We start from the raw sequence: 7,317 nt of genomic DNA, 5'->3' as shown, positions 1-7,317 counted from the left end.
GAGTTTACTGAAAATTAGACCTAGCAATCAGTCAAATGTGACAGACATTCTGGTGTTTGAAATGGGATCGGGTGTCTTTTGATATCCCAGTCGACGCGACCGCCGGGCAGAGAAGTGGTAACGTTTATGCAGAAAGGGAACACCCTTATTTTCCGTGCATTACGAACCCGTTGACCTCTCTTACACGCTGTCTCTCAAGCTGGGCAGCCCGTGACCCACCCCAGCCCCACATCACGCTCTCGCTCCCATCAACACTCCACGCAGCTCGACCACTGCCAGTTCTCGCAGTGCTCGGCCAGCGGCCGGCCCCACCCCGCTGTCGGCCGGCCGTGCACGCCGCCGTCGCCGCCGGCCCCGTTGACCGGGCCGGCCGTGTACGGGTTGGGATAACGACGCACCATGAGTGGCGGGCGGCGGCCGGCGGCGGCGCCCGCGGCGTTCTGCCGGCCGGCCGGCCGACCGCCGCGCGTAATAACCATCAAGGCCGCTGCGGCCGACGCCTCGGGCCGCGTGCAACGCGCCGGGAGCGGCCCCAGTTAGCCGACGAGGGCCGCGAGTCGGCGGCGGCCCGAGATGGGCGCCGGGCACCGGCGGCAGTCAGATGTAACGAAGTCGTTAGCCTAGGAACGGTAGTCCTGGCGCGCCGGCGGTCAGAGAGCAGCTCGGCGGAGAGCGTCGGACAGGGATGAGCCCTGTGATGTGGCACTGGTCGGAGATTAAGCGCTGTGAAGTGGCCGTAGGTCGTGATAAGGCCTGGGCCATGACGGGAGTCAGAGACAGCGTGGTCAAATTTGTCCAGTTGGGCGCCACGGAGACCAATATTAATTCATGGTGTCAGACCTCTGTCTCCTCAGCGGTATACGCCTCCATCGTGCCGTGCCTCCCTTACTGTTAATACGTTGCCCTCTGGCCCCGAATTTTCACATCCTGACTTGCCCGTTCAATTTGCCTTGCCCGAATCGCACAGATGCCGGGTTGACCGCCATCTGACCCGATGCAGGTTGGTCGTTGCCCAGCGAACGGAGAAGCAACAGCCAGTGGCCCCATCGCGTGTGTGCAAAAGCATGAAAAAGATCGGTCTCCCTGGCTTTCAAATGGCTGAACTTTTCCATGCTAGTCAGAGGTGAATATAGGACAGCAACGGTCAGAAATGGCAACGGGAGGCTGTTGTGGTCAGAAATGACACCTGAAAACGGAATCGGTGGAAAAATAGCACTGGATAACGACATGGGCCGGGGATGTGCGCGCACTGGAAGACGGTGGTGTTCCGAGATGAGCGTTGGGTGTGGGAGATAATCACGGGCGGCGCAGAATGTGTTTTCATAAATCTAGCAGTAGCAACTCCAAGGTCGGGCGAAATGGCAGGTTAAAACAATTGGCATTATAAGATTCCCGCTCCGGCAGTGCTGCTACAGCTTTAGCCTACGTATATTTTATGTGTTCAGAAAAACGGCTGCTGTCAGGAGCGACCATAGAAACAAATGCGTCCAACCATTGTGTGGATGTCATTGGCTTCTGTTCGCTGTCGATTATTGCCGTGGACACACATGCTGCCGTTTGCTTGCATCGATGGAGCTGGCTCGTAGTTGGATGAGATCGCGGGGGGCACAGCAAGAATCAGAGATGAGCGCAGAGAAACCCGGAGTCAAGCGCAGAGAAACTCCGAGACAGAGACGAGCGCAGAAAAACTCGGCGACGAGCGCAGAGAAACTAAGAGAGGAGAGCAGCGAAACTCAGAGACGAGCGCAGAGAAACTCGGACACGAGCGCAGAGAAATCCGGAGACGAGTGCAGAGAAACTCGGAGATGAGCGCAGAGAAACTTAGAGACGAGCGCAGAGAAACCCAGAGACGAGCGCAGATAAATTCAGAGACGAGCGCAGAGACTCACAGACGAGCGCAGCGAAACTCGGAGATGAACGCAGGGAAACTTAGAGACGAGCACAGAGAAACGTTGGTGACGGGCGATCGCAGGATTTGACCAATGGTAAGAAATGGAATGAAAATGACAGTAATTATAGCTCAGCTGGAATGACAAATGAAGCCAAATGAGGAGCGAGAAACGACGGTACTATTTAGAGCGCACAGGAAATGACAACGGTTGCGGACAGATGTATGATGTATGCATGGGCTCCCAACCGTTTCAGCTACGGCTGGAGCTGACGCATAGTCATCCCAGACAGGCCATGCTGTCCCCCGCGGCAGGTCTTCCAGACAAGTCATGCTGTCCCCCGCAGCAGGTCTTGCAGACAAGTCATGTGTCCCCCGCAGCAGGTCTTGCAGACAAGTCATGTGTCCCCCGCGGCAGGTCTTCCAGACAAGCTATGCCGTCCCCCACAACAGATCTCGTTGCTCACCGTGTCATGTTCTGAACACCGCAAGCGCCTGGAGTGTGTTTACATAGGTTAATGCAGCTCACAAGGCTATGAGTGCAGTACCGACGTTCATTATGAGTCCCTTGTTTTTAAGGGAAAGCCCGTCTCATGTAACTGCTGTTTCATGAGCACTTAGCCCTGCCCCGCGGGTTGGCGCGGTGGAGAAATTAAAGTTTACCCTCTAGCCAGACGTGTTCAATGAGCCATGCCCTTCTGAACGTGGGGATATCACGTGTAATAACACTCAGCTCATGGTAGACCAGGATGCACCCCAACACATCCTGGAAATGTATGTTTCATAGATCCCTGCGCTCTTCGTTTGCGGCCAGTATTTATGACCAAGCTTGGGACGTCTGCGAGGTCAGAATTGTTTATCCTGCAACCTTCGCCCGTGTATAAGACGCCGTCATGTGTCTGGCAAGTGTGCTGACGAGTTTTAAACGCCGATGTTTTTCATGCATTCCTTTTTATGATTTAACGACATAAACAGAGCCGCTGTTTCCGCAGCGCCCTCTGGCTGTCTCGTGGTTAAGCTTGGCTATGGTAGAGCCTGATTGCACTGTAAGGGTTTGTTCGCGCCGCTAGCTACTTCTGGCTTGGGTTTAGGTTTTACCAGGAAAATTACAAAGTTATTCATTTTATAATCTCGCCGTGCTATGTTAAAGGGAGTCAAGAAATATATCGCTATTGGCCCAGATCCTTATTTTTCGGCAGTTAAGCGTAGTTTGTCAGCGGAAGTGAGATGTCCTTTACACGTATGCTTGTAAGTCATCAGACGTGATTTCGAAGTGCTTGGGCTCTTCGCCTGGCTTTTTGATGATTGAGGCTACAGAACTATAGTTCCTACATTCAACAGCATGCATATATATATATATATATATATATATATTATATATTGTGCATTTGCATGTGGAAACAAAACCGGCATGCAGTGCCTCGGACGTCCGATAACTGATCGCGAGCATCGTTTACCGAGTCGTGTTGTCTGTCCGACATGGTTTCACTGCCCGCTAGTTTTGTTTTTTAAAGTAATCCCAAAATTAGATGCCCCGCATCTTTCCCTATTTTATACGAGCTTTCGAAAACCAACCCTTCAAAATATTTGGTGGGAGCTTTGGAGTTCCAAGCCATCTTTTCTTAACGCCGCTTATTTCCCCGAAGCTAAAGTTCAGAGCCGTAAGAGGCTTGTACGTGTGGTTGGCATGTCCTACCCACTTTGGGGGTCCCAGATCCGCCCGCCATCCTGGGCTTCAGCTTCCTCCAACGTTGGGAAGAAAGTGTACTATATCTGAAACGAAATTGGATTTTTGGCGAATTTTGGGGGCAAGTTTCATTACCGTTTGCTGCTTAGTCCCCTGCCCCACCGCTCAACGTATGGTGTGAATTTCCATGATTTTTTTAAAGCTGCCCAGTATTTCGAAGTCGGGCGGACTGTCCGAATAAATGTCCCCAAATACCATCATATGAGTGACGGCTCCAATAACATCTGCTAAATGCACGTGCATAACCGGCTACAGTGACACTGCCTCCAGGTCAGCCCTCTTCTCATCTCTTCCGAATCGATGGACTGGTTACGCGGACTTGTCGCCTCACCCCATCCCCTTGTGACCTTTCACCCGCCACATGGCACCCGGCAGCCGTATTTACCTCGCCACCCGCGACAGTTGACGTCAACAGCACCCCTCCGGGGGGAGGGGTCACCGAGAGGGGGGAGGGGTCGCCCGGGCCCGCGCAGATGCCGGCGACCAATGACGGGGATCAGCGATGAGCTCGGTCAGTCACGTGATCGCGGCGCGGCGGCGTGCCGGCCGGTGACGTGACCGGGGCGTGGCGGTCAATTCTGCTTCGTTGTCTGGAGCGGTGTCTGCGGCGACAGTCACGCACTGGCGACAGAGAACGTGAGCAGGGACTCTTCCAGCGAAGTAAGCACGTCCTAAACAGTGGGTGGGTCAGACTCTTCATGGAGGTCATCATTTACCAGGCATGACCGCTGGGTTGATGCAACACTTTTACGTGAGGAGATGGGCCATGGTCTACTTGGCGTCATGTCCGCGATGCGAACAGGGCACCTTGCTGGCTCAAAGCCAATAATGCACTTGCTGGATTGATGGAGCGATCACAAACAGACGTTGATCGACAGCTTAAAATTGGCTTCGGGGGAGGGGGTGGGGAGAGAACGTGCATAGCTGCGTTATGATCCAGCACCGAGTGGGGGCTTTATTTTACCTATTCAGGGTTGTGGTTGCTTGTTGCATACGACAACCTTTCACGAACTCCATGGAGTTCCAAGTGTCACGCATAACGCGACAGAACGAATAGGCGACGAATTGATGAAGCGCGTGCCACGGCATAATGGGGACCAACGACCAGCAGCTGCGATCAGCCGAACCAGGCGTGCATGTGAATGATCGCAAGACAGCACAACAGAGCATATGTTGTGCTATTTGTCGATATGTCATGCTCTGTAGAACGTCAGCTCGCACCAGAGCGAAGCACGCCATGGCGCAATGTCAGTCAATGCGCGCCATTCTCACAGTGCCGTCCATCAAGACCCACACGCACCAACGTGGGTGCGCGATCAAGAGCCAGCCCATGGGCCATCGAGATCATGGTTTATTCCAAACGAGGAAAAACTTGGACTGCACTGTTTTTAATTGATTTAAATGCAGTTGATGCCGACCTTTTAAACTTGCCATTACACAACTGACTTCGGGCCCCTTCTTAAGGTCTGATGCTGGTTTCTTTACGCGTGGTCACAGACATGTTTGCCGAACTTGCAAACAATTGTCTTTCGCAATCAGCCACTGTCTGCGGCATGAAAACGTCTCGATGTCTGGGTGAACATCTGGGCTGTCCAGACACCAGTCATCAGAGGTCGTGTAACTTACAGGGTGGCCGGTTCTCGTTCTCGATATACCACACCACGGATGCAGTTTATTTCCATTTTGGTTTTGGTCTTTCCCTTTTCATCGTCGCTGCAGTTTTCTCGCCAGGGATAACTTCCACTTCTCCGCATCAGCGGCATACTTATTCGCACAAACGATGCACTGAACACGTAAAAACAACACTACACGAACGGAAAGGAAGGTACACCCAGCTATTCCGCACTTGGGTGTGCCCCTGCCACCATGCTATTACCACGTCGTCCGGCAAAAACTAGCATTTGTTTCCTGGACCAGCACGCGTCTGATTTGCGTTTCAATGGCCATTGTGTCACCTAGCCGTCATCAGCTTTGATGCCAGCGTCGCCCGTGTCTGCGACACGCCTAACTTGGGTCACGCCCCTCGTACAGAGCGTGGCGTCTAGTCACTGGGCCGTGACATGGCGGAGGACAGGGCCCGAAAGACGACTGATGTTATTCACTGAAAAGGTCGCCTGTTTTGGTAGGCGACGCCGCGGAAAAAAACACGCTTTTCTCGCTTTCACAAAGAGCTGTAAGCGGTGACCAAAAAACTAGGGTAGCGGCTATCGGGTGATAGGTTCAAGGTGCATACAAAAAACATGTATTGTTTGGCGCATGCAGCCATCGGGGTCATGCGCAAAGACCATTGTTACCAGTCGAGCGATATGGATCCCGCAGAAAACATTTAATTAATCTCAGCAGAAATAGAGTGATCAGAACTCAACAGATAACAAATCAAATCAAATCAAACTATTTTTGTCAGCCCTCACGTCTAGACAGACGAATAGCCTGAAAGCCCGCACAATAGCGGACACAAACGGGACCTGATGGGACGCGTCATTCGTATTCATCCGCCGCCTTCCTTTTAAGACGGCTCACTGCGGCGCTCCCAGGTGACTCTTGTCATCGATTTCCCCCGCTCCTGTTGGTGTTCCTGCCGCCGGCCTCCCGTGGGATGCCGCTCGACTCAACTGGGGCAACACCTCGAACCACTCGTCCGCCGCGTCAGGGTCCCGGAAAAAATACAGTGAACTCTGTGGGTTCCGCCGCCCCGGCAGCCAGCCTCGCAAAATCAACTGGCGGTGTCCCCCCAATGCCCTGAGTTAACGATGGACAAACACGCCCCAGTTTTGTGCTCACGGTTGTGTCATCGTTTCGTTTCCGAGGGTCACAGCTGACGCCAAGCAAAGACAATAATTAATGGCGGTTAGAATGCGCTGCGAGCGTGGATGCTGCAAGCGGAAAGCAGGAGGAGAGCTCCAAAGGCACTTGAAGTGAGGAATAGATGCGTTTGGATTCAAGAGTAACGCTCTCGAGAGTAGCGCGGTAAGAGGAACGGGAGTAACGCAGCGCGACCTCTGGCGCGCATCGTTCTTCATTTTCCTGGCTAACCCAACATTTCACTTCCAAATAGGAATTCATGTTTCTGATCCGTTGTCCCATTAATTCTGGTGCAGACATAAGGCTTTTAAGATTATACAACAACATTCTGGGCAAATTTAATTGTCATCTGAGAAGGCGTCTCCGATGCAGCACCGTTGGCGATACGTTTGCGTCTGGTTTCATCCCTGCCTTGTTTATGCGCGCTGAAAAGTTTCAGCCCTGGATCTTAGACACTTTGCGCTTATGAACATTTTCCAAGGTGCTTCGTTATTTGCCAAAAATTGCACTGCAGTGGCCAACTATGGTCATGTATTGTCTTACAACACTTGACGTTTAAATGTTATCGTGTCGTTCCCACCACGTCATGTTGACAATTCCGTCATCTGAGTTCGATACGGAAACTCTCAGTCTACTTCCATGAAGAGAATGTGTTACGGCACAGTGCGTTATTATGACCATGGCTAGGACAGAGACATGTCATCCATGAGCGCCTGCCTGCTTGATTGCGCTTGGATCCGTGCCGGGGCGGGGAAGCATTAGCGCCATCTGCACACTTGTTCTCATCAGCAGCGACATCGCGCGGACGTGCCCGCAACTAACGGGACGCCGTGCCAGTGGGCTGGAAGCACGCAGGATGAGAGTTGTGAGTTATGGCACG

Source organism: Pollicipes pollicipes, unplaced genomic scaffold, assembly GCF_011947565.3.
Source record: "Pollicipes pollicipes isolate AB1234 unplaced genomic scaffold, Ppol_2.1 Scaffold_4219;HRSCAF=4965_pilon_pilon_pilon, whole genome shotgun sequence".
Taxonomy (NCBI): domain Eukaryota; kingdom Metazoa; phylum Arthropoda; class Thecostraca; order Pollicipedomorpha; family Pollicipedidae; genus Pollicipes; species Pollicipes pollicipes.
This window is presented reverse-complemented; position numbering follows the sequence as displayed.